Genomic DNA, 26,979 nt, shown 5'->3' with positions numbered 1-26,979 from the left:
TCAGTCCTTGCTACTCTACACCGTCTCATCAACCATGACCCATTCCTTTGTCACATCCACATGGACACTCAGTTTTCAAGCTGCACCAAGGGCTCTGCATTTTCTAGTTTATCTGCCCAGATTGTCACCAGGCTCACCCACATATTCCCCAAGTTTGCCCTGTTTCTAGAGGGATTTTTTTTTATGTCTTCAAAGGATAGGGAACATCTTTTTCTTACATGTTTATTTGATATAGCCAGGTACATACTAAACTTTGTAATGATAGATTTTTGATTTTTAAATTACCATCTGTTTCCTCCATTAGTCTCAACTTTTGTGTGTGTGAAAGCAGGTGCATCTGTTTTTTTTGGTTTATTGTTATTGTTGTTATTGTTTTTTGACTATTACCTGGCACATTTTAGACACTCAACAGACATTTGTTGCAGGAAGAAACAAAAAGAGAATTGGATTCATGGATTATCAAGGAATTTTTTACATGAAAATGTCCTAAGTTTGGTGTCTGATTAAAATAATTTCAAACTTGGGCTCCAACGTGAAGAAACTATAACTTGAAATTTTGTATCATATTTGTATTAGCTATAATGAGCAAGACCTATGTTCTAATGAACATTAAATGAAATAGTATATGTAAATCATGGATGCCAAGCCATATTCTATGTATACATTCTAAAAGAAGTAATTATCTCCCTCTCTAAATGAAATAACTAAATTTGCAGTGGTTTTCTGAATGCTTCACTACATCCAAATGTAAAAACTTGACATATAATCATAATTTTACCATCAGGTTTCCTAACATGTTGGCAAATCTTTAGAAATTTCAGATGTATGATTTGTTTTCCCCAAATTTAAATCTCATTTTTAAAATCCCAATAAAGCAAGCAACTGTTTCAAGATAAATTATATTAATCTAACTTATTTAAAACTTTAAAAATATGTGCCATTAAAGGGAAATAATAGAGCTCTTAATACTTACAGCATATTTACGTGTCGTTATAGACTGAATGCTTGTGTCTCCCCCAAATGTATATGTTGAAACCTAATCCCCAATGCAATGGCATGGGAGGTGCGACTTTGAGAGGTGTTAGGTCATGAGGGTGGAGACCTCGTGAATGGGGTTAGTGCTCCTATAAAAAAGACCCCTGAGAGTGCCCTTGCTTCTTCATCATAAGAGCACACAGCAGGAGTATGGCTTTCTATGAACAAATAAGCCAGTCCTCACCAGATACTGATTCTGCCACCAAGTTGATCTTGGACTTCAGTATCTAGAACTGTGAAAAATAAATTTCTGCTGTTTATAAGCCATGCAGTCTATGGAATTCTGTTATGGCAGCCCAAACATACTAAGATATATTTCTCCAAGTTATATAAATAAATTTTGGCTATTTATTTTCACATGTTGTTTTGTTTTGGGGGCTTGGGGGAGGGGCAAAATTATGCTCAGGGACTGAGTTTTTCTTTGCCAGCAATTTACTTAACACAGGTTCACTGTGGAAATTTCACCAGCCTATAGCATACAGGATGATGTCCCTCAGTAAGCCAATTACGAAATAACATACTCCAAACCAATGATAGATTAATCACACTATTGTTCCAGGCAAGGGGAGATGAAAGAAATAAAGTCCATATTTAGCTGAGGTGTACCTTTATACAAGCTGGAGCTCAGGACAGATGGCTTAGTCAACCAAGAGCTAACATCCAGCTGCCAGGGCAGAAGTAAAAGTCCCTGGTAGCTAGAGCATGATAGAGAAATAAGACCACTGGTATTAATGGGCAAGATGATCCTTGAGGGGCCTCTGCAAGGCTATTGCCACTGCCAGTAAGAATCGCCTTCCCTTGACAGGAGCTAATTGTCCAAGGTCTTCGGAGAGCTCTCTGAATCCGCAAAATGTTTCCTTGGCTAGACCAAACGCTCTAGGATGGTCCTCACAAACTCTCGGTATCCAGCCTACGTGTCCCCTGTCATCATTGCTTCTTCCTATGTCTTGTATTGGTAAGCCCCGTGGCAACCCTTAGCAGCTGAGCTACTGAGTTCTTATCAGTAAGAACATAAGATGATGACATCTTAACACAACTTAATTACTTTTTGGATAAAAACGACTTTTGTTTGTCTTTGTCACAAACAAGTGAGTTACAACAACTTCACTTAAGTGGATTTGAAATCACATATAACATATATGTGATTATCTACACACACATATGTGCATGTGTTGATAACCTCTTTTAGGGCAGTCCTACTTCCACGTGCCAAAATGTGCTTCGAATATAGCAATTTCTCTTTATCAAGTAGGATACCTACACTGTCATTAGAATCATCATGCTGTAAAAATCGTTTTTGATTGTGTCGCATAAATTTTACAATTTTTTTCTTTTTTAGAATTTTGGCATCGCATGTTACTTCCATGAGAATAGCAATTATAAAATCAGTCTTCAAAAAGTTCAAATATGCTTCAAAGGAGTACCGATTTCCACTTTCACATTTAATCTGATTAGTACGATTAGATTTTTGTCTGGTTTTCAATGCAATGTCCTAGACCAGTAGAATGTTATCTCCTAAAATAATCAGGGTCAATCAACCAGATAGCTTTGGTATCAATGGATTGACAAGGATCTCCTTTAACATTTTTTTTTCTTCTTTTTGCTCAAAGACTTGTAATAACTGATCAAATAATCGGAGTACCAGATGGAATTACGTGAAGGTGTGTGTATATTCAGGTGCTAAGAGACCATCAACAGCCACTACACTGTTATACTTGAAGTTCTGACAGTATACGCAGACTGACCGGAGCATTATGTGGCTGGGGCAGCATAGCTCTTCACCTGGACTCCAGAAGTCTGTTCGCACATACTCAGAAAAGTTTGCACCATCGCACCCAGGTCTCCATTCCCCCCTTTTTATTTTTATAGATATATTAAACATATTACAGAAATTTTAAAAATCATATTTTTTCAATAACTAAAACAGTACTTCTCCCTCCTTTTTTTCAACTTCCTGTTTGTTCTTATGTAGGTATGCTTAATTTTTTTTATATTTATATAACCGTGGATATACTTCTGATTTAGAGTCACTTGTATACAAGATGCTTTGTGCATTCCCCCATGGATCCTTTTGCCATTTTTACGCAGTCTGTGTTCCCTGCTGCAGTTTCAATAGCAACATCTATGTGTCTCTTTGTTAGAGGACTACCTCAAACTTTCAGAGTGCATTTTTCCTGAATTTATGTAAATGCGGAATAAATTGTATATCACATCCTTTACACAAGCATACTTTAAGAATTATCTCATTGAGATAGAAATAAAATCACCCTCATTCCTTTGTCCCTAGTCAGAATTGGAAATATGACTTACTTTCTCCAATGCTCGCCTCCAGGGGGTGCCACTATGTAATTTAGAGTGATGTCACATACTTTCTTGACCTTCTCTTCTTCACTCTATTTTTTTACTTCCTTACCAGGTTTTCCTGTGGATACTTCCTAGCAAATCACTCTCAAATCTCGCTTCTAAAAACTACCCTGGGAAACCCAATCTAAAATAAGATATGAGGAACAAAATAAACAAATTGTTTAATGGGGATATTTTTTATCTCACGTGTAAAATAATTCTTCATGAAGGCATTTCCTAGAGGGTTCTTGGTCAGAATTAGTCAACAGAATTAGTCAACAATTAAGACAGGGTTGGTAGGCAAAGTGAAGTAGCTACCATTACTCTCAACACCATCATATTCAGATTCAGTGATGAACAAATTTAAAGATGCCCCTCAAATTTCTGGCTGTCATCATTCTCCTCTGCCCCTCTTCTAACTCTTCTTTCTAACTCCCAGCCAAGTTGACCACAGCAAACCTAGGACCATCACCAGGAGCTTGACTGGGGCTCACAGAAAAGGCACCTACAGAAGGTCAACAGCTTCCTGTAGACTTCCCCATGAGTTTCCCTCTTCCACTTTGGTAGCTGAAAGAGCTTGGATTCTCTGATTGACTTGAAAAACAGCCTTCAGGGGAGCCTGGGTGGCTCAGTCAGTTAAGCATCCGACTTCAGCTCAGGTCACGATCTCGGGGTCCGTGAGTTCGAGCCCTGCGTGGGGCTCTGGGCTGATGGCTTAGAGCCTGGAGCCTGCTTCCGATTCTGTGTCTCCCTCTCTCTCTGCCCCTCCCCCGTTCATGCTCTGTCTCTTTGTCTCAAAAATAAATAAACGTTCAAAAAATTTAAAAAAAAAGAAAAACAGCCTTCAGTTATTTTTCCAGACCTTAAATTCCACAGATCTTTTATAATTGTGCAAGATCTAATTTGTACACTCAGTTCCTTATAACATTCATTGTGACTTATACATACAGTGACTCACACATAATGGACATTGCATAAACATTTGATGAATAAGTTGATGGTGATTTCACTGGGAGAGGTAATTTACTAAGTGACTGGGAAGTTATATGCCCCAAATATTAAGTACTTTCTTTTTCACTAATAGAATTAAGTTCAGTCATAAGCAATGAAGATATTCCTCTAAACATATACTTCCTTATGATATTTAGAATTCATAAAAATCCTTTTTCTTTTTAATTTAGAAAGAAAGCAAAAGAAAGGCATAGGAGTAGAACATTCACATCCCCCGTTGATAATTCAAATTGATCAAGTGCTCAGTGTACAAATCATTGCCTGTCTAATTGGAGCATAGATAAATGTGTCCAAGAAAACATGATTCAGTGTCCCTGAAAATAAATTGGACCACACTGAACTTCTTTTTCCTGCCTAACAAAAGAAAGACCCTTCTACATAGGCAGCCAGGAAACATTAAGTCATTTCTAGTTAAATATATGAAATTTTATAAATGACAGCTCAAAATCAAGCCTTGAAAAACAGCGGTGTTTAGATGCTGCCTTTGTGCAAAAAGACCCAAAGTGTCACTTGTTCTATTCTACTTTTCAGTGAGGAAACCTAATAGAAACCACCATGAATTATGTCTTGCCTCATAGAGCCATGATGCTTAACCATGGAAAAGGGGGAGAGAAGGATCCCAAGATTTATCGTATATGTAAGAAACCATTCAATACAATAAAAACTCATGAAAATTAATATTTTTCAAGCTAAGTTATAGAAATCACTTATATGTAGATTATTAATAGTGCCCTCATTATTCATTTTCAAGTTACTTAATAAATTCCAGTGGAAGCATTAATATGCTATCTTCAATTCAAGATAGGCATTATTCTGCTGTTTCAATTGGATTGTCAGTTTTTCCTCTTACTCCACTTTTCTTCCCAATAATATTTTTTTAAGTTTATTTATTTATTTTGAGAGAGATACAGGATGAGTGGGGGAGGGGGTGAGAGAGATGGAGAGAGAGACAATCCCACGTAGGCTCCATGCTGTCAGTAGAGAGTCTGACGTGGGGCTCGAATCAATGAAACCATGAGATCATGACCTGAGCCAAAACCAAGAGTCAGACGTTTAACCAACTGAGCCACCCATGCACCCCCAATAATGTTATTTCTAATTACTTTTTTTTTCAGGAAGGAAAATAAACTATGAGGTAAAATGCTGCCTTTAACTCTTATTGAGTTAAACAGCATACAACGCCAGACTGCACATTGGGAAAGCTTTCAATGTGTTTATATGCTAAAGATTTACAGGTGATTCCGATATGAAGCTAGCATTTTCAAACCTCTCTTTCTTTACCATATAAACCCTTAAAGATATAAATAGGTATAGATAACTATTTGTCTCATAAGTCCGCTAAAGGACATAAGCATTATTTAAGAGTTAAGCAATATTTAATAAATTCTTTCACACTAAGTAAATTGTGGAAAATACTAGCTCTAGTATCTATTAGCTGTGTGATCCTAACCTCATTTCTCTTCTCTGAAATGCATTTCCATTTGTAAAAACTAGAGACTCTATCTACCAAGCCTACCTTGCAGAGTACTCCTGAAGTTCAATGCAATTAACGAATGTACAAATATGCTTTGTAAACCCTGAGATGGTGCAAGGCTGAAAAAAACAAACAAAAAAATCCTGAATACTGTGAATTACTTTAAGTATGTATTTTCATTAACCCCTCTTCCAATCACATCTAAACACCACTTTCCCAGCAACATCTAGGTTTGTGTTTGACCAAATACTTGGCCACCATAACCTAGTTGACACATAAGATTAGCCATCAGAGTAGGTCTTCAATAAATAGAAACTATTTGACACAAACATGAAAACATATGGATATCTTTAACATAAAATAAAACTCATTTTAAAAATAAAAGCATTCGGGGCGCCTGGGTGGCTCAGTCGGTTAAGCGTCCGACTTCAGCTCAGGTCACGATCTCGCGGTCCGTGAGTTCGAGCCCCGCGTCGGGCTCTGGGCTGACAGCTCAGAGCCTGGAGCCTGTTTCCGATTCTGTGTCTCCCTCTTTCTCTGCCCCTCCCCCGTTCATGCTCTGTCTCTCTCTCTGTCTCAAAAATAAATAAACGTTGAAAAAAATTAAAAAAAAATAATAAAAAATAAAAGCATTCACACACACACACACACACACACACAAGGAAAATTAAAATGGACTCCACCATTAGGAAACATTGTTCATTGTCATGTTGCTAATGTTGTAGGGGAATAAAAACAGAAGCACAAAATCTTCACTTAAGAATAATAGATATAGGGGCACCTGGATGACTTAGTTGGTTAAGCAACCAACTTCGTCTCGGGTCATTATCTTGCAGTTCATAAGTTTAAGCCCCACATCAGGCTCTGTGCTGACAGCTCGGAGCCTGGAACCTGCTTCAGATTCTGTGCCTCCCTCTCTCTCTGCCTCTTCCCCACTCACATTCTCTCTCTCTCTCTCTCTCAAAAATAAATAAGCGTTAAAAAATATTTAAAGGGCACCTGGGTGGCTCAGTCGGTGAAGCATCCGACTTCAGCTCAGGTCATGATCTTGCAGTTTGTGAGTTTAAGCCCCACGTCAGGATTTTTATTTCTTATAAAAATGAACATATTCTTGCCATATGATCCAGCAGTTACGCTCCTTGATGCTCAAAGGAGTTGAAAACTTATGTCCATACAAAAACCTGAACATTGATGTTTATAGCAACTTTGTTTTTAATTGTCAACATTTGGAAGTAATCAAGATGTCTTTTAGTAGGTGAATGGATAAATAATCTGGAGTATGTCCAAATAATGAGATAGCCAGCACTAAAAAGCTGTCAAGCCATGAAAAGATACGGTAGAATCTTAAAAGCTCATTGTTAAGTGAAAAAAAGCCAATCTGAGAAGGCAACATGCTGTAGGATTCCAACTATATGCCATTCTGGAAAAGGGAAAATTGTGGAGACCATAAAAGGATGAGTGGTTGTCAGGGGTTTGTGGAGGGAAGAAACTAATGGGCAGAACACCAAGGATTTTAGAAGCAATGTAAATACTCTGTATGATACTAATAATGATGTACACATGTCATTACACCTTTCCCTAAACTCACAGAATGCACAACACAGAAAGGAACTCTGTCATCAACTTTGTGCCATGGGTGATTGTGAGATGTCAGTGTCGGTTCATCGGTGGTAACAAACATCGCACTCTGGTAGGGGAGGCTGAGAATGGGGGGAGCTGTGCATGTGTGGGGTTATATGGAAAATCTCTGTATCATCCCCTCAGTTTTGTTGTGAGCCTAAAATTCCTCTTAAACGGTCTTTTAAAAAGTGATCGATATTGTCATTTGTAAAAACTGTATTGCAGGAATTAAGATGGGGAGATTGTCAGCCAGGGGCCAGGGAGCATCACACCAGCCTAGTTCTATCTCAAAGTTAGAGGATTTTTGTAATACATGGCATTATCTAGGATCTCCTTCACAAATGATCTTGCCGTCATCAGGGGGAGAGAACTTAAGAGAACTAGCTGGGGAGAGAAGGTACCCCGGACACTTGCCAGGGGAAAAGTTCAAAATTGTAGCATAAGCTAAACTTTGAAAAAAAAAATTAAAACTTTAAAATGGCAATTCAGAAATATTACTAACATATATTTGAGAAAATTCATGGTATCTGTTGAGTGAAACATACAGAATCTATAAATGTCTCAGGCCAGTTGTTCAGAATAGGAAAACAGTAAGAATCTATTTGTTAATTGAAACTTTAACTTTTAGGATTTGGAACATGTAATATCATCTCCTACAGAGAGTCATCCATATTTTCTGATCATTAGCTCTCAAATAAATATAAACGTAAATTACCTTTTCCTAGGAAATTAGAAAAGAACAATTTTGTAAACTGCATTATTTGTACTAATCCTCACATTTGCATTTTAAACTCAAAAAGCTAAGATGTGAGAGGGAGTCTCTTTCAGCACTTCTGGGACTCTCTCAAGGAAGAAATAGAGGAAGGGAGAAAGGGAAATTGAGATCAGCTCTGAGATTTTTCTTATTTTCCACAGTAAAAAAAAAAACATAGTTGTGAAATTTATAAAATCATTCCCAAGCTTTTCTAGCTCTCAGAATTTAAAAAGAACTATATTAGTATCATTTCTTCAACGGCAAATTTGGAACATATTATTTCTACCCTTAAAGGCTTCATATTAAATGAAGATTGATGTGTTAAAGCTGTGGCTACTGGTTTGTGTAGCATATGTGCCAATATCACGAAGGCTAAAACGAGTGGAAAATGTCAGTTTGTAGCCAGGAAACTAAAACAAAGGGAAAAGAAGGAAAAACGCGCCAGGCACCTAGACCCTTAAATCAGCACTGTCGGGAATGTGGCAGACCGCTCTCTCTCTTCTCATGGCTTTGGTGTGCAGAGGGACTGAGCTGTCATTTGTGTCATAAGGTTTCACTTAAACAAGGAAATAAACGAAGGTGCAGTGCAAATCAAAACATGGCTTTTGGTTAAACAACCAGAGCATGAATGAATGAGAAGGGTTCCTCTGGCTTATGTTTCATTAGATTCATCACTTAGTTATAATTTCTCTTCATCTGGTAATTCACATTTAATCCTCTGGAAGTTTTCAAACTATATTCTTTAAAACACAACTCAAAAGTCCTGTTCTCATCAAGATGAAAAAAAAAATGGATTTCTCCAGAATCCATTTAATATGATCAAATATAATCTCTTGATAGAAGTTTCAAAATCAGTGGAATTGACATATTCTAGTGGTATCTTCCAAATTAGCTGCACTTATCATATTAGAAATATATACAAACAGGAGTGTGTGTGTGTGCATGCACATGTGCATGTGTGTGTGTGTGCGTGTGTGTGTGTGCGCACGCCCACGTGCGTGTGTGTGTGTGGGTGTCTGGGGAAGATTCAAAATTCTTATAACTTATGGCAGTCACAAGACCTTGCCAGAAACTCAAAATAATTCCTCTCGTTTTTGACAACAGTGAAACAACACCACTGTTCACATAAAATGGAAGGAATTCCGGGGTCCTGCCATAGAGGGAACAGAATTCGATACACACATAACAACACCCAAATTATCTCACATTTAAAAACAAGAAGTCACTTTTGAAATGTTTCTCATTTGGCAGTTTTGATCTCTTGACCACTCCTTCATTCCTGACTTACTTGTCCTTCACTATTTCCTTGCCCAGTTTCCTTTTTTACCTTGCTTGCCATACACCATTACATTTTTTCCTATACTCCTGACATTTTTCTTGTTTTGAAAGTTCTAATTTGTTTTCTTACTTATTTTTTCCTGGGCTACATATTATTATTTGAAAGAAATTCAAAATGCAGTGTTTAGGGGCTGCAAAGGCTGTTTTTTTAACCCTATTTACACAAGAATCTTCTAATTTTCCTATGTGTTTTGGAATATATTTATATTTTTTAATTTTACTTGGTCACACACTAAAGTGAGATCAACTGAAACTAAGATACTTGTTGGCTATATTTATATGTAAATATGTATTTGTTTGTTTCCACAAAGCCCTTGAGAGAGAAGAAGGGAACTTGAGAGTAGAAATGGAAGCACATGGAGTAAATCCTTCTCTTTGAAAAAGTCTCCCACCTAGTTGAAAAAATTATCTACTTCTAGATTAGATTGTCATAAATCCCATGCTCAAAATAATTTTTAGAAATGCAAAGTTTCATGTATTTAGAAACTACCAGTAATTTTAGCCTATGAAAATAAGAAAAGAGTCTGTCTGTTTAGCTAGAGAAGTACTTACTCAACACTCCACCATTTATGAAGACCTCTGGAAAAGCTTTGTGAAAGATACAGAAGAAATATCTACACATGTGGTGAGTGTTTCAACAAATCACAGTCTTTGCCCAGTGGGAAATTGTGTTAGTAAGTTCTGGCTGCTATAATAAATTACTACAGACTGAATGACTTATAAACAGCAGAAGTTTACTGCTTACAGCTCTGGAGACTGGAAGTCCTAGACCAATGTGCTTGAATGGTCAAGTTTGAGTGAAGACCGTCTTCCCAGTTGTCAAGTGCCACCTTTCCAGTGACTTCTTGCTGTGTCCTCACATGGAGGGGGTATGGGGTACTGTGATCTTTTATAAGAGCCCTGATCCCATTCATGAGGGATCTACCCTCACAACTCAAGCACCTGGCAAAGTCCTCATCTTCTAATAACATTGCACTGGGTATTAGGATTTTAACATAAATTTTAGGGGGACATTCAGACCATAGCACTCTGACTCTGGTCCCCCCAAAATCATGTCCTTCTCATATATCATTCAAAAGTCTACATCCAAAGTCTCATTTAAATATCACTTGAACCAGATATGCGTGAGAATCTAAGCTGCAAAACTATGAGATCAAATATGTGATATGCTTCTAAAACACAACTTCAGGACAGCCATTGGATAGATATTCCATTCCAAAAGGGAGGGATAACAGGCCATGAACAATTCCAAAGCCTTAACGCCCACTAAAGTGGGGAGTCCTGCCCTCTGAACATACCAAAGCTATGATTCTACTTTCTGGGCACATTGAGATGGGGATCCTCCCTCAGAACACCCTCGGGCAGTTCCCAACTCAAAGCTTTAATTCTGAGCACAGCCTGTTTGTGGTTCTTATAGTTTGGAATCCCATGCCTGTGTTTCTTCTGGGCTGGAATCTAACACTTGTGACTCTATAGGTTTGAACTTTTGAGGGCAAATTTGCCCTTTTGTTCACTGAGCGTCACCCTAGGGAGAGTTCTCGGTGGTTCCCTACCCGGATCCAGAACCCTAGAGCTCCAGTAGGCTCCATCCTTGAAAAGCTAGGTGGAGATGTGGAAGAAGTCTCTCCACCTGTGATGAGTATCCATTCGAGAAAATCACAGTTTTCATTCACCTAGTGGGAAGTAAACAAAGAACAGTCTGTAACTTCAAGACCTTTAAAATAAACAGTTTGGGGTACCTGGCCAGCTCAGTAGCTTAATTGACCAACTTTTGATTTTGGCTCAGGTCATGATTTCAGGGTCGTGAGATTGAGCTCCATGACAGGCTCTGCACTGACAGCACAGAGCCTGCTTAAGATTCTCTCTCTCTTCCAGGTGCCTGGGTGGTTCAGTCAGCTAAGCGTCCGACTTTGGCTCAGGTCATGAACTCGTGGTTTGTGGGTTCGAGCCCCACGTAGGGCTCTGTCCTGACAGCTCAGAGCCTGGATCTGCTTTGGATTCTGTGTCTCCCTCTCTCTCTGCCCCTCCCCAGCTTGCACTCTGTCTCTCTCTCTCTCTCTCAAAAATAAATAAATGTTAAAAAAAGATTCTTTCTCTTCTTCTCCCTTGCCCTCCCCCAACAAAAACAACAGAAAGCGGTTTGAGAAACAAGATGTTAAAGTAAAAATATTTAAGTTACAACTTATACGTAATATCGCTGTTCCAATGGAATAATTGTTTAATATCATGCGTAATTAATATTCAACAGGACTGCCTAGAAAATTATTGCTGTAAAAATTCAAAAGAGTGCAAGCACGTTGGTCTGAGAACATCAGAGAAGTTTTGGAGAGTCGTAAGGATCTGAGCTGAGTGACAATGATTCGGTCAGATTTGAACAGGGACTGAATGTTCAGAGAGAACAAAGATTAACCATAAAGTTTTCCACCAGCAACTCAATTGTCTGAGATGGAATTAAAAATTTGACTGGAGGACAGAGAAGGAAATTATAATTTTAAGAATAAATATGAACTAAAGTTAAATATTGCTTGCAGCATAATCTGAGCATGAAAAATCTTTTACACTTTTTCCTATGACTTCTGTACATCCATTTTAGTATGATTAATTAATGGCTAATGTCTTTCTTTTATTGAAGACTTAATAATGAAGGAAGGTTGAAAAATAAAAGGGAAAAATAACATGTGGATAGAAGAGAATAACTTTACTTAGTGTCAGATATTATGACCATATAAAAATGCTAGACAGTCTTGTGTCAAATTATAATAATTCAAATAAAAATGTCACAAGCATTCTTATCTCATGATTCACCTAGAAATATTAGGCTACCATAGATCATTAGTTACCAACTAGGAAAAGTAAAATTAAAAAATTCTTATTTCCAGTAGCAACAAGAGCATAATGTAACTAGAAAACACATAAGAAAACCATGCAAATTCTTGACAAAAAATTTTATAAAAAATTATTGAAGGACACAAAGAGATGTGAAAAAATGAAGAGATATACCATGTTAATGAGTTATAAAGCTGTCATTATAGCAAAATTAATCTATAATTCAATACAATTATAAAAATATATAACACCTTATTTTTCTTAGAATTTGACAAGACATCCCTCAAATTCACATGAAACAGAAAAGTGCCAAAAATAGTCAAGATAATGTTGACAAAGAGTAAGCAAAGATATGGAGTTTGTACTTGTAGACATTAAGAGAGACTATATCAAGAATCTAATGAAGACACTGCAGTTTGGCACTTAGAAGAAAAATGGGGTAATGAAGTCTGGGTTAGAAACAGATTCTTATAGACGTGCAACTTGGTATATGATAGAGGTACTGTCACAAACACGTGTGATGTTAATAAATTATCTAATATATGGATGTCTCCCTTTCATAACAAAAATAAATTCCAGAGTAAAACTTTTCCAGGTTGAAGTTTCCAGTATGAAGTAGTTATTTTCTTCAATGCTCTAGAAAAGCACTCCATACGAGGAGAAAAAGAAAAGAAACACATGCACGTGAGTGCACACACACACGCACACACAGCAACTTTGAGAAAATTTAAAAATACAAAAATGTAGAAAGCCATAAGCATTCTTGGCTATCAGGTAGGGTCATGGAACAACGTTAACAGAGAAGAAACGTAACTACAGGATTCAGAAAAAGCTAGCAAAGCATACTACTCTAACGTTCCAGAAGAAAGGGTATAGCCTGATGGACAGAAGCAAAATCCCACTTTGACCTTTATAATAAAAGCATGATGCATGGGTTGTCATTGGGAGTTTCCAAGAGTGGCTATGGTTTCCAGAAGAAACTAGAACGGTCAATTGTAGAGTTGCTTCAAGATACCATGCTCTGTATCTTACTCCAGTCTCACCGATGTGTCAGGTAATGGTGGAGTAAGTTATGTGTCTTTTGTTATGAGAACTAAAAACATAAAAAAATTGCAAATGATTTACCTTTTCTTAAACAAGAATGATTTGAGATTATTTCTAGTCCTATCACTCTCTCACTGGATACAGAGCATGACTTTGGCTGGTATACCGAGTACGAGTTTTACCGGTCTTGTGTATCAGAGCAGAACGAATGGATTGAAAGCCACTCCAGGGTTTGTACTCCTTTTATGTTAAACTTATTAATGTCAGATGCCTTTCTAGTCAGAGACATGCATTTTGACAAGATTCTACATCCATATATACCAAAGTGTATATATATATATATAAGTGGACTTTAATCCGTTTTCCTCTGGGCCCCCACTGTGGACCAAGGAAATTCTGAGAAGCTTCCCCTGCAACAGTGCCTTTTTGCTCTGATGTTTGTTGGGCAGAGGCTCAGCAGGGAAGCCAGGCATGTATGTCCCTAGTACATTTCAAGAACACCCACAAAACCCAAAATTAAAATTACTTAAAGCAAGATTTTTTTCCCCCTCATCTTCTATTTCCACATTTGTGGCCTGATGGAATTTCTCCTCGGGAGAAAAGAGGCAGCTGAAGAAAATCTACCAGCCAAAGAATCATTTCCACAAAATATCTCTCTGTCAACACCTTAATGCCAGCAGAGACTCTTCCTGATCCTCAGACCAGCACCAGAGTGTGTAAGACGGACTCAACAGTGGGTGCTCAGGCCTACACACCTGAAAGGAAGCCTTTGTCTTTCATTTAAAAAAAAAGGAAGTAATCAAGAACTCAGGAATGTTTTTATTACATCTCACAGAGTCCCTTTGATTGGTGTATTGCTCATTCTTTTTCCATCGCTCCATAAAGATGGGAGGGAATACTGAGTGGTGAAAGCTGGTGGAAGCATTAATCTTTTATATCCATTCTAAGTAGTTGCTTTATCTGACAAAATGTTTCCTTCTGGGGAAGAGGGTGTTTGCATTATTCCCAATCTCCTTTTTGCCTTTAATCAGGAAGGTACTACTGTATTTCAGGACATTCTCTATCACATATAACTTCGCCTGTTTCTTTTTCAGCATTTGGTCTTGCTTTAGGATTTGATACTGGATGAAGAGTTTTGGATTTTATGAAGTGGTACCATTAGGATTCAACAGTGGTGCCATGTGCTTTCTAAAAAATAGAATATATACATTTTTTAAAAAAAAAGAAGACTTCTGGGGCACCGGGGTGGCTAAGTCGGATAAGCGTCTGACTTCAGCTCAGGTCATGATCTCATCGTCCATGACTTTGAGCCCCACACTGGACTCTGTGATGACAGCTCAGAGCCTGGAGCCTGCTTTGGATTCTGTGTCTCCCTTTCTCTCTGCCCCTTTCCCACTCATGCTCTGTCTCTCTCTATCTCTCAAAAAATAAATAAACATTTAAAAATAACTAAATAAGACTTCTACTATCGGTCAAGCGGATTTTTTCTAGTCTTTCTCATTTATTTATTCATTCCATTGATTATATTGATCCCTTACTATGCAATAGGTCACAGACTGCATTTTGTGAGACGTTATTTTTGCTATTGAAAGTGCTTAATTTCTTGGAATTGAAAGAAGTGTAAAAAATATATCCTTTTAAGTAAAAATGATATGCATAGAGTTTGTGGTAAAAATAATAAACTCAGGCCACGGGGGAGATTTAGATTTCAGAGATTTAGATCTACATTTCATCTGGGTGGATTTGATCAGAGGATATCATTTAGTTGAAGATATACATAGACACAGGGATGATTTTTCGTAAAAGAATGGGCTAAAAATCAAGTTGATAAAAATCTGGAAACAAGTTCAAAATTAAATAATAATATAATAAAATAATAGCTAGGACCATTGTAAATTAAAAATACACTGTACTCATATCTCATCTCACACCTTATAAAGGTACAACTGCACTGTGTCACACTTTCTTTTTCTTCCCTCCCATGCAGACCTGATGCTTGATGCTAAGGTAGTCATCCTATAAGCGTGAGAGAAAATGCAAGAGAATCTTAGAGTCCCCAAGCCTGACAGAGTGACGCTGCTGAACCAACGCAAGCAGTAGCCTCTTCTCAGGTGAGCAAAATAAATCCTACTGATTTCAACTACTGTAAGTTACATTTTACTACAATGAGCAATGATTCTCAATTGGTGTGTGTGTGTGTGTGTGTGTGTGTGAGAGAGAGAGAGAGAGAGAGAGAGAGGAGGAGGAGGAGGATTTTGCCTGTAAAAGGGCATTTGACAATATCTGGAGACATTTTGAATTGTCACGACCAAGTACTACTGGCTTCTGGTGAGTAGAGGAGCCCAGAAATGCTGTTAAACATCCTACAGTGGCATACAGGTTGACCCCCCCGAAACAAGGGAGTATCTGGCTGCAAATTTCAATAGTGCCAGGGTTGAGAAACTTTGACTAAAAGAGTTATACAAAACCAACGTTGTGGTCTGTATGTTTGTGTCCCCCTCAAAATACATGTGGTAAAATCCTAATCTCCAAACACGATGGCATTAGGAGATGTGGCTGATGGGAAGTCCTGAAGCCCTCCAGACTTGGATTAGTGCCTTATAAGAGAGACCCCACAGAGATCCCTTGCCTCTTCCACCACATGAGGACACAGCAAGAAGGCTCTACCTATGAACCAGGCAGAAGACCCTCACCCGCCACCACATGGAATCTTCCAGTATCTTCATCTTTAATGTCCCAGCCTCGAGAACTGTGAGAAATAGGTTTCTATTTTTTTATAAGTTGTGCAGCTGGTGGTATTTTGTTACAACGGTCCAAATGGACTAGGACAACCAGTTAGGAGAACATCTCTAATTGATTATCCTACTGCTTCTTCATTTTACCCGCGGAGAATGACCAGTATGTTTTCGTGTTGCACTGTACTTACCACACCATGATCCAATCAGTCCTTCCTATTACACTTGTTCATAGCTGTGCTATTTGTAACAGCTGCTGCCTGGACCACTTGCGTGTGATGAAGTTTGTAATTCTGGGTTTGTGTTGGCTCACTTTGCGGCAGGAGCACCAGCCAGTTGCCCCAGGCTGTGAGGGTCCGCGCAGTGTCCAACCTGCCCGGAGGTGTCCTCAGGAGCAACCTACCGAATGAACGAGGCCTTGTTTCTGAATTGTTAGGAAACGAAAAATACACATATTCCAAACGTGCGTTAATCATAAAAATACATGTATTAGATTTTGATAAGAGAAATAATCGTCCTCTGTTGCGTAGTTCACAGAGTGATGAGTGAATTTTGTTTCTTCTGAACTTAACACAAAACCAAACTTTTCCCTTTATAGTAATGGTTGAGTCAAAATATTGAAGCATTTTTCCTTATTCCTTTATTGTTGAAAGTAAATAAGTTGAATAAAAGAACTAGTTTGAATAAAAGAACAGACTTGAATCTGTTGTAATGTGGCATAATAACTCTAAAAAATTTAATGTTGTATGCACTTTTCACCAATTTATAATAATCACTTTTTTAGTTTGCACATTTCAGAAATATTTTGCACTATCTCTAATCATCTACACACTAGGTATTTTCTCAGAATATTTTTACAAAAGTAAGCATTTTTACAAAACTAAACTGAAAGTAGGAATTCTACATATCGATTAATCAGGATGAAAACTGGTTGAAACGTGAAGATTAATATTTTAGCATTTTATAATAAAAGCGTAAATATATTACATAAGTGTAATTCTATAAATCTAATGATTGTCTTGCCAGAGTGTAGTGTAACACTAAGCAGTAAGCAATAGTAACACATATTATAATAATAAAAATTACTGGCTATTTGGAGCACTTGGTAGCAGGCACTTTCTAAACATTCCGCGTGTGTTATATTATTTAATCCTTACAACACCCTTAAGATCAACACCATGATTATGTCCAATTTTCAGGTGATGAAATATAGATGCAATTTACCTGAGATAATACAAGTAGTGATGGCATCAATATGCGAACTCTTTTTTTACAACTGAAATATTATACGACATCAAAATAGATGAAACAGACAAAGCAGAAATAACCTGCTGGTGATCCGATGAAAAGATGCATGTGGCTTCTGGTTCATTTCCTTAGGCCAAAACCACCTGATTTGGGGTGTCAGTTTTCCAGAAAAAAATGTGTCATTATTGTGTTTCTATATATACACTGATAGACAATTGTTATAGCTTATTTATGTACTACTAAGTATCTAATAAATACAAGCACTTTTGCATTTACTCATTTTAGTAGTTTGAATGTTGCCTGTTTAGCTCTGAAAGAAAATGTCAAAATGCTAAGAGTTTTGAGTTTGGATTTGCCGTGTTTTGTATGTAAGTTTTGACTCTCCACTCATGGGCTAAGTGAGGCTCTGACAATACTTCACCTTCCTGAGACTGATGGTCTGTAATATGTGGAATTGGCCCCTTCCTCCGCCATTTGCCTTATTTGTAGGTAAAGATCCTAGTTCATTGCCAGGGATATATTAGCTAATCAATAAATGATAGCTAGTTTTTACTGAGCTTTCAGTAAGTTAGCAAAAATGAATAAATATTAATGTTAAGTTTCCAGGTGTCATCAGTGCTACCATTATTATATTCTACTTATTTCCAATTTTTACTCTATAATAGCTCCCACTCATCAGGTGATGTGTTTAGTTACATGACCCATCACTTAACCGAGAACATTTGTCACAAATATCAGTGAACTTATCAAGTATTTGCCACATCCATAGCTCATCTGCAGCTAACCATATTGACTTTGAAAGAGAAAATGTAATCTTCTAGTGATGTTGTCATTATTGATATTTGCTGACATGGTTCTTCAGTTCGCTAAATAAGATTTTTCTTTTTCAAAAGATATTTAGATCTTTCAAGGTGTATTCCACGTGATCCAGGTTTTCCAAGTGCTTTGCATGATAAAATTACATAAAAATAAAATATATAATAATCTTAAGAATTAACTATTTTGACATGGGAATATATTGCATTAAATAATCTTACAAAGTTGATTGTACCGTATTCACTCTACAGTGTAGATTACAGGGTGATGATGTTAGATAAATATTCCAGCTTATCTAGCTTAAATATGTGACTAATGAGGTAAACTTATAGGTTTATTTACATTAAAGATCAATCAGCTTTGCTTTGCTCAATGGAAACAGATTGCACTCCAACCACTAGCTAGCCTTATCACCAATGAATGAAAATAATCATATGGAATTGTAAGACATGGAAGCATTTAGTCAAAGTTCATTATCACAATTAGATAAAGTCTTCTGAATTGTAAGCCGGTAATATCAAAATAATACACAAAAGATACATTTCTCAAGTAAATAAAAATAAATAAAACATGTTTCAATTCTTATTTTACTTTTACTGGAGGGTCCATGAAAGATTTACTTTTGCACGTGATGCCATTAATAGATCTAGAACTCCTTTACATGTTGTAAAGTGTGACCAACTCTGCCTAGCATTCAAAGCCACTCAACCGATGTTCTACATTTCAAAGTCTTCTCTCTCATTAGTCTTATTGTGTTTCATTCATGACAATTCCTGAACATGTCATATTGTCTGTGCCTTTATTCTTTGTTTGACCCTCTTGTCTTTTCACTCTCCTTACCCATCATAGCTCATAGCCTTTTTTTTTAATGCATTGTCAATAAAAACTATTATCAGTAAAAAATATATAAATGAAAAATCACTATAAAAATGCAGTTATGTAAATTAAATGCAACTTGTTCCTCAGAATAACCCAATGCATTAAGTAGCATGATCAGAGTAAACCAAATTTAAGGATGAAGAAATTTAAATGCAATGAACTGATTGATTTTGTCACACTGAAAGTTAGTAATAAGGTGCCCAAGGTCACCATGATTCTATTTCTGTGCTTTCAAAATGTCACACTTGACTGCTCTATAGTCTTTACAACAGCTGGGGCTTCTTAAGTTTTTTACATGGTATAAGAACCCTTCATCTTGTCTGTCAAGTTATCTATGACCTATGTGTGATTTCCCTTGGAAATAGGAGTAAAGAGGATCCTCTTGAGGACTTTTTAATAGATTTTCCTAAAAGGTACAGAACATCCACCCAAGACTCTTGACGGATCGCTAGCTAGTTTTCTCTACTTTCCAAAATTCCCTTGAATGCCAAATACTTGCTCTGTCACCCCTAGACCAATTCTTCTCATACACTTGAATCTTTTTAAGTTCCATAAGATTTTATCCTGCTGTAGACATTTCACTGAATTCTGAACCTTCTCTTCAATCAAACTGTTCATGTTACAGCTGACAGCATATCACACTTAGAGGGCTTTTTCACTGATCCTTTTCTGTGAACCCTTTATTATATGTTTCAATAGAGCCTTAGAAAGAGAAAATAAGTTAGATAAATCTGGCAAATAGCAGTTCTTCACACAGGGACAAAAATATGGAGAAGAGAAATGTAAAAATTAAAGTTATATCAAAATTCAAGAATGTGGGAACCTGAGGTTCACAAACATCAATTTTGGGAAAAACAACCTACTCCAATTACAGGGAAAGAATATAAAAACTTGTTTTTCTCTGGATAGAGAACATGTGTGTGTGAGAGAGAAAAGAGAGATCATGCCTGAATTACCATATTGCGAAACAAATAGGCATAATGAATTCTTGGGAAATAAACATTTAGAAAAAAATAAGGAAAGTTTTCATGAGCATGGTATTCAGTTACTCTCACATTTAAAATAATTGCTTCCATTAGTAGTTACAGTGCTTTTCCCTGAAAAAAATTAAAAAGGTGTTAAGTTTCCAAGTGGGGAGTGGAGAGTAAGCACCACTTTTTCTACCAGAAGTTGAAGGAAACGCTGAAGACAGATAAAAGAAAAAAAAATAGTTCAAGTTTAAAATCAAGTCTACTTGGAAACCAATTTGACAATAAATTGTATTTAAAAAAATAAAAAAATCAACTAAATAAAATAAAATAAAATCAATTCTACTGTATCAAAAGTATGCTTTCATATAAAATTATATACTAATTTTAGCAAATGTAAACTTTAGTCTTTTTATTTAATTGTAAATCATTTGAAAACTCATCCTCAGGCTCTGATCAATCTGTAGGTATGGACAAAACAAGGCAGTGTTTCCCAAATTACAAACAGATGCTCCACAGGATAAATTAAAACATGTGTACATGCTATGATTTTGCCTATTATTCAACAACACAAAAATGACATAGATGGAAAAATTCAATACCTCTAACTTGATGGCTGTTTTAAAAAATAAACTAATTACACATAGTATTGATGTGTTTTTCACTATGTCATCTTTTATTTTTATTTTTACTATGGTAATATAAAGTTTTAGACTGTAAGCAAAAACTAACAAAATGCCTTGGTATGTGTTTCTCCCAACCACCAGTAAGGCTATCTGCAATTCATTTTAAGTTCATAATTTGAAAAATCTCTTTTGGTGTTGACATTTTACTCCTCTTGGTATTCAGTGAATAATTAAGCCAAATCCTGCCTTCTAGAAAACTTCATTGTAAGGAAATATGATCCATTAATCAGAAATATATAACCACTCACAAATAATCAAGTGACATCTAAAAGAACTGGCTCTGGGGCACCTGTGTGGCTCAGTCTGTTAAGCGTCCGACTTCAGCTCAGGTCATGATCTTGCGGTTTGTGGGTTTGAGCCCCACGTACGGCTCTGTGCTGACAGCTCAGAGCCTAGACTCTACTCAGATTCTGTGTCTCCCTCTCTCTCCCCCTCCATGGCTGACACTCTGTCTTTCTCTCTTTCAAAAATAAATAAACATTAAATTAAAAAAATAAATAAATAAATAAATATTAAAATAATTTTAAAGAACTGGTCAGGTGGTATGTTTTTTTCTATTTCCTCTTATTTATTTAAAAAAGGAGAAGAAATAATGGCACATTTTGTTTATTGAAGTACTTTTATTGAATCTGTTCATAAAAGAATTTATGAAAACTTAATATTAAATAGATTTACAAACTATGCAACTACATTCTAAAGCCAAAACTCTCCTGAGGACTTTAGAAATGAAACAAGTTGACTAGAAAAATAATAATATAGAGATAAAATAAATAAGAAATTTATCAAGTAGAAGTACACATAGTATGCAGAAATTTGTCCAGAAATTTACTTCAAAGAGTATCTCTTTCCATTGGATAATAGTCTGCCGTTTTGAAGTGGAAGTTCTACTTAATTAAATAAGTATTTGAATACCTATTATTTACCAAGCAGAGGCTTAATATTATAGGAGATACAAAGACTACAGAACTCTATTTCCATCATTCTGAATTAAAATATATTTTTTTATTTAAAATATATTTACTAAAATATATTTATTTATCCACATATATTTACCCACATGCAATAATTAGGTAAATATATAATTAAGTCATTATTAAAGTTTTTTTGAAAATAAGTAGATGTTCATGCAGATAAAACCAACATCATATATTATCAGTATGGAATAAATCAGAGTTGATTGTCTGGTTAAGAAATTGTATGCAAAGGTTGGTGTAAGCTGAGTTCCAACAACACTAAAGAACTCAATATATAACAATTTTAAAGTGTTATATTAAAATTCAAAATGTTATATGAAAAGTATATCAGAATATACTAGGATTTTTACAAAAAAGAAAAAAATAAGTTCAATTCTTTATGGTCACTTGACAAATACCTTGGATTGGAAATTGTTGCAGACCAGGAAGTTAGGATTGATGAACATGAATTTGTAAAGCAGTTTGGAAAAGGGTGGGAGAGAAGACCAAAGACAGGTCTACCCCAACATCATGGCAGTGAAGATGATCTTCATTCATAGAAAGTGTTCGGAAGAACAGACCCTTGCACGTTTGTGTTTAAGAAGCATCTCACACTTGGGGCTCCTGGGTGGCTCAGTTGGTTAAGTGGCCATTTCAGCTCAGGTCATCATCTCACAGCTCAAAGGCTTGTGAGTTCAAGCCACACTTTGGGCTCCATGCTGACAGCTCAGAGCTTGGACCCTGCTTCTGATTCTGTGTCTCCCTCTCTCCCTGCCCCTCCCCTGCATGAGCTCTGTCTCTCGCTCTCAAAAAATAAACATTAAAAGAATATTTTTTTAATGTTTATTATTTGAGAGCGAGAGACAGAGAGACAGAGAGCAAGCGGTGGAGGGGCAGAGAGAGAGGGAGATACAGAATCGGAAGCAGGCTCCATCCAGGCTCTGAGCTGCCAGCACAGAGCCCGACCTGGGGCCTGAACCCACAGACCGGGAGATCATGACCTGAGCTGAAGTCGGCCGCCCAACCGACTGAGCCACCTAGGCACCCCTAAGAGAATATTCTTAACTAAAAATTTTCTTGAAAAGAAGAATCTCACACTTATTTATCCAAAACATACCTCTTAATCCCAGCCCTAACTAGAATCTATTCTTCCAGAAGACTTCTTCATTCTAGTAATTGAGCCAAATAACCATCCAGTTGGCCAAGGCTAACACCAATCATCATAAATTCCTCCATTTTCTTCACCTCAAATCCACTAGAAGTTCTACTGTTTACATTTCAAAATATTTTTGAAAAGTCACCCCTTTTCTAGTAATTCCATGGAGCTAACCAGTGCAAGTAACTAATATTTTTCTTCTCCTGCTGCAATAGCTACTAAATGCTCTAAAAAGCTTTAAAAATTCTAAAATGTAATCTCGTAAAAACTAGGGTTAGATTTTTAAATCCTAAATCATTTCACTCTACTCTCACTTTTATAAGCCTTCTAATAAATAGCTCCTCTTTTAAAAATTTTTTTTAATGTTTATTTATTTTTGAGAGAGACAGAGACAGAGACAGAGCGTGAGCAGGGGAGGGGCAGAGAGAAGGGTAGACCCAGAATCTGAAGCAGGCTCCAGGCTCCGAGATGTCAGCACAGAGCCTGACGTGGGGCTCGTGCTCACAGACTGTGAGATCATGACCTGAGCTGAAGTCAGACGCTCAACCGACTGAGCCACTCAGGCGCCCCCTAATAGTTCCTCTTTTTAAAGTCTAATTCCTTACCGACAGGATCCATCTTGCTGCTTCACAATTTTTCTGATCTCTTCTATCACATACCTTGTTTTACTCTTACCCCTCCCATACCCACATATACAATATTATTTGTTATTATTATTTGATTGCACCAGTCCTTTCCCATTTGTAGACTTCTCATATACTTTGTTTGTTTGTTTCAACCATGTGTAGTTCTCTTATCCTAACTCATCAAAATGCTGGCTCAATCATACAAGACTTTGTTACATTATGGTAGGTGGGCTCATTTTGGAAATTATATGAATGGAAAGAAAATTGTGTTTGATTGGGCAGCCAAAATCTGTGCTGGAGGCATTTATAAAATTGTTTCCGTAATTAGACATTGGGTAGTCAATTATGCAAATAGAAATATGCCCCTGTGGTTAAGGAAGTTTAAATTAGAGGGATATTAAGGCAGTTAAGTGATAGTCTATGTCATAAACTTCTCATGAGCACACAAAACCAACCTTCATAATATATATATCCTAATGTTATGTTCACATATATATTAGACACCACTGGAGTGGTGTTAAACTCCAGCATGCTTTATATGTTTCCACAAAGCACCAGAGATTTAGAAGCCTTATTTGTTTGACATCCTAAGCATGATAAAATTACTTAATCAAATTTTCTCAGAAAGTAATCAGTGTCTTCCCACATCAATCTCTGTGCTATGGGTAGGTATTTATTCTTTATCACGGCTTATAAAATTAACTTTACCTTAAGATGACACTAAACAGGTTGGTCTATATGGTTTCTAAATATGCCTGATAACTTCTGTTTATTTGACTTCTACCATAAGACAACTCCTACATGCCCTTGTAATTTAAACCTTGACAACAAGTGCAGAATTACTTTAAATATCATTCACTGCATAGAATGGATAAATAAAACAGTAATTTACATGATTATGTAAAACATAGCATAGCTGATTTGCAAAATAACTCTGTTGATGAACCTCTCGGTTCAGGTTAGATAATATTAAACAACATAATTTTCCTCAGTGAACTCATCACAATACATTGAATTTATAAACCATCCGGTGATGCCTACTAAGAAATCAGAAAATCTGACTTTTTGAGCTTGATCATATTCAAGCCTAAAAGTGTGTCTGCTTTCTAACTGGTGAAACATGTGATTCCATGAACTCAGAAGAAAACTAGAAATAAATGTTGATTCTTTAAACAGAAGGTAGTATTTTCTCTTTGTGGAAACCAAAAGAAAGAAACAATGTAGCATTGAAGTTAACTGTCTGAAAATGGATTCCAAAAAGTTGAAATATTTACTACCATTTTTACTTTATTTTGTATATCTTTCTGTGTATTTTATATAATATTTAAAATTAAGAATTTTTAGAGAGGGTAAGGGCATAGACTTTGTAAGAACACCATATGGCTTAAAGTTGTGGCTCTGCCGCATGACCTTACAAATCTCTGGATCTCAGATTTCTCAACTGTGATATATAGAAAACAATAATACAAATGTCATTGGATTTGCATTAAGTAATATATGCAAGACTTTAGAGCAATATCAGTTCTTAAAATAATGTTAGCTGTTATTATTTACTACCCTAGTCCTAGCTAATATCTCTTTCTGGCACTAAGATTTGGGTAGGATTTTTTACTTCATTTTAGACATGAGTTAACAGAGGCATAAACAGTTTAACTAAATTGTCTATGTTCATTTGACTAGTAATTTCTAGAGTAATTATTCAAAAACAAGAATTTCAATTGCAGACTGTCATCTTCCAATTTAGTGTGACAGTGAATAGTCTGCTAATAGAGTGTAGCGGCCCAAACAAATAACAGAACAAAATTTTAAACAGGTCAAAATAGGTTAATGGTGAAGGTGACACTTAAGTTTGAGTTCAAGGGACAGTTGGGAATTTTCCAGGAAGACCAGGGGAGAACAGTTTCCTAGAAGAAAGAATTTATAGCCTTAAGAAGGTACTGATCATTTATTGAGGTAACACTAAATAACTCATTAGGACATTAACATAGAAAAGTCACTGGAGGGGCACCTGGGTGGCTCAGTTAGTTTTGCGTCCAACTTTGGTTCAGGACATGATTTCACTGTTTGTGAGCTCGAGCCCCGCATGAGCCTGGAGCCTGCTTCAGATTCTGTGTCTTCCTCTTTCTCTGCTTCAGCCATGCTCACACTCTGTCTCTCTCTCAAAAATAAATGTCAGTTGAGTCTATGGACTGAGGATGTTGGACTGGATAGAGGCCAGATTAGTGGGAGTCTTATAAGCCATATATATTTAAATGTAAGGACCCTCCACCCCACACACACATTGGAATTAGCACTTAATTTTAACTTGAGGCTTGTAGATTTGTTATTTCAAATTTCTTAGCTCTCATAGCTCAAGTCTAATGGAAGCTCTTTGAAGCCTAGACCATACTCCTTACTAGATCTTTCACAGAACTTAGCACTGTGTTAAACAGTGGGATAATATAATTAATTCGTTTTGCTTATTGATATTTGATTGCTTACTCTGTCAGTAAACAACACAATAGGCCCCTAATGTAGTCATTTATGCTAAGCCCTAAGTCCCCAATTTGAGACTTAATTCTAGTTTGGGCACTGCCAGAAATGGAATATTGAATCAGTCTATCAGGAATCATCTGATAACACTACTTAGGTAATCTGCTTGACAGACCCCTGCTATCCCCTAAATGAAAGTAGTCTAGCGATAACAACCCACTTTTTGTCTAGTATAATTTCCTTGTTCCTCCTCTCTTCTGCCTATAAATGTCCTTCATTTTGTATAGCTCTTTGGAGCTTCTTTCTCTGTACAAGATTGGATGCTGCCCACTTTGAATCAATTCTTGCTCAAATAAACTTTAAAAAGTTTTAATGTCCCTCAGTCTATCCTTTAACAATTTTGCTGTCAGAAAAGGAGATCAAAGGAAACCCTAATGGCGGCCAGGAACAACAACCAATCAGTCCCTTAAGCTCATTGCTTTCTTGCTGCCACTGGAGGTGGTAAGTAAATCCCTCTCAGATCCTGTCTACATTATTTTTTCTGTGTGAACTTTCAGACTTTATTTGAGCATCACTTTTTCCAGACTGGGTTTGGAACCACTGGAGTTGGACTAGGTCCTACTTAAAAACCAGACTTGGTCTAGGTCAGATTTGGTCCAACATGGAAACCAGACTGATCCAACTTAAAGTGTACTGTCTGGTGCAAGGCATCAGGTGGATAAAATGTTTTGTGCCTAAACAAGCAAGTTAACCTTATCAGAGTTGATCTGGAATTACAGTGGCCACAGAAGAGAATTAACCTAGGTAAGTTTATTCATTTATGTGATGCCCTAGAGAAAAAGGGATCTCAGTCAAGCCCTCACTGTAAAGGGTAGAAGGAAAATTATTTTGCCTCCTCTACAATTTCTGGTGACAAAAATGAACCCAATAGCTCACCCCATTCACTCCAGAGGCTGCAGAGGAAATCCTAGGAAAAGTGGCAGAAGCTGGCAATG

Source organism: Prionailurus bengalensis, chromosome B3 (assembly GCF_016509475.1).
Source record: "Prionailurus bengalensis isolate Pbe53 chromosome B3, Fcat_Pben_1.1_paternal_pri, whole genome shotgun sequence".
NCBI lineage: Eukaryota > Metazoa > Chordata > Mammalia > Carnivora > Felidae > Prionailurus > Prionailurus bengalensis.
This window is presented reverse-complemented; position numbering follows the sequence as displayed.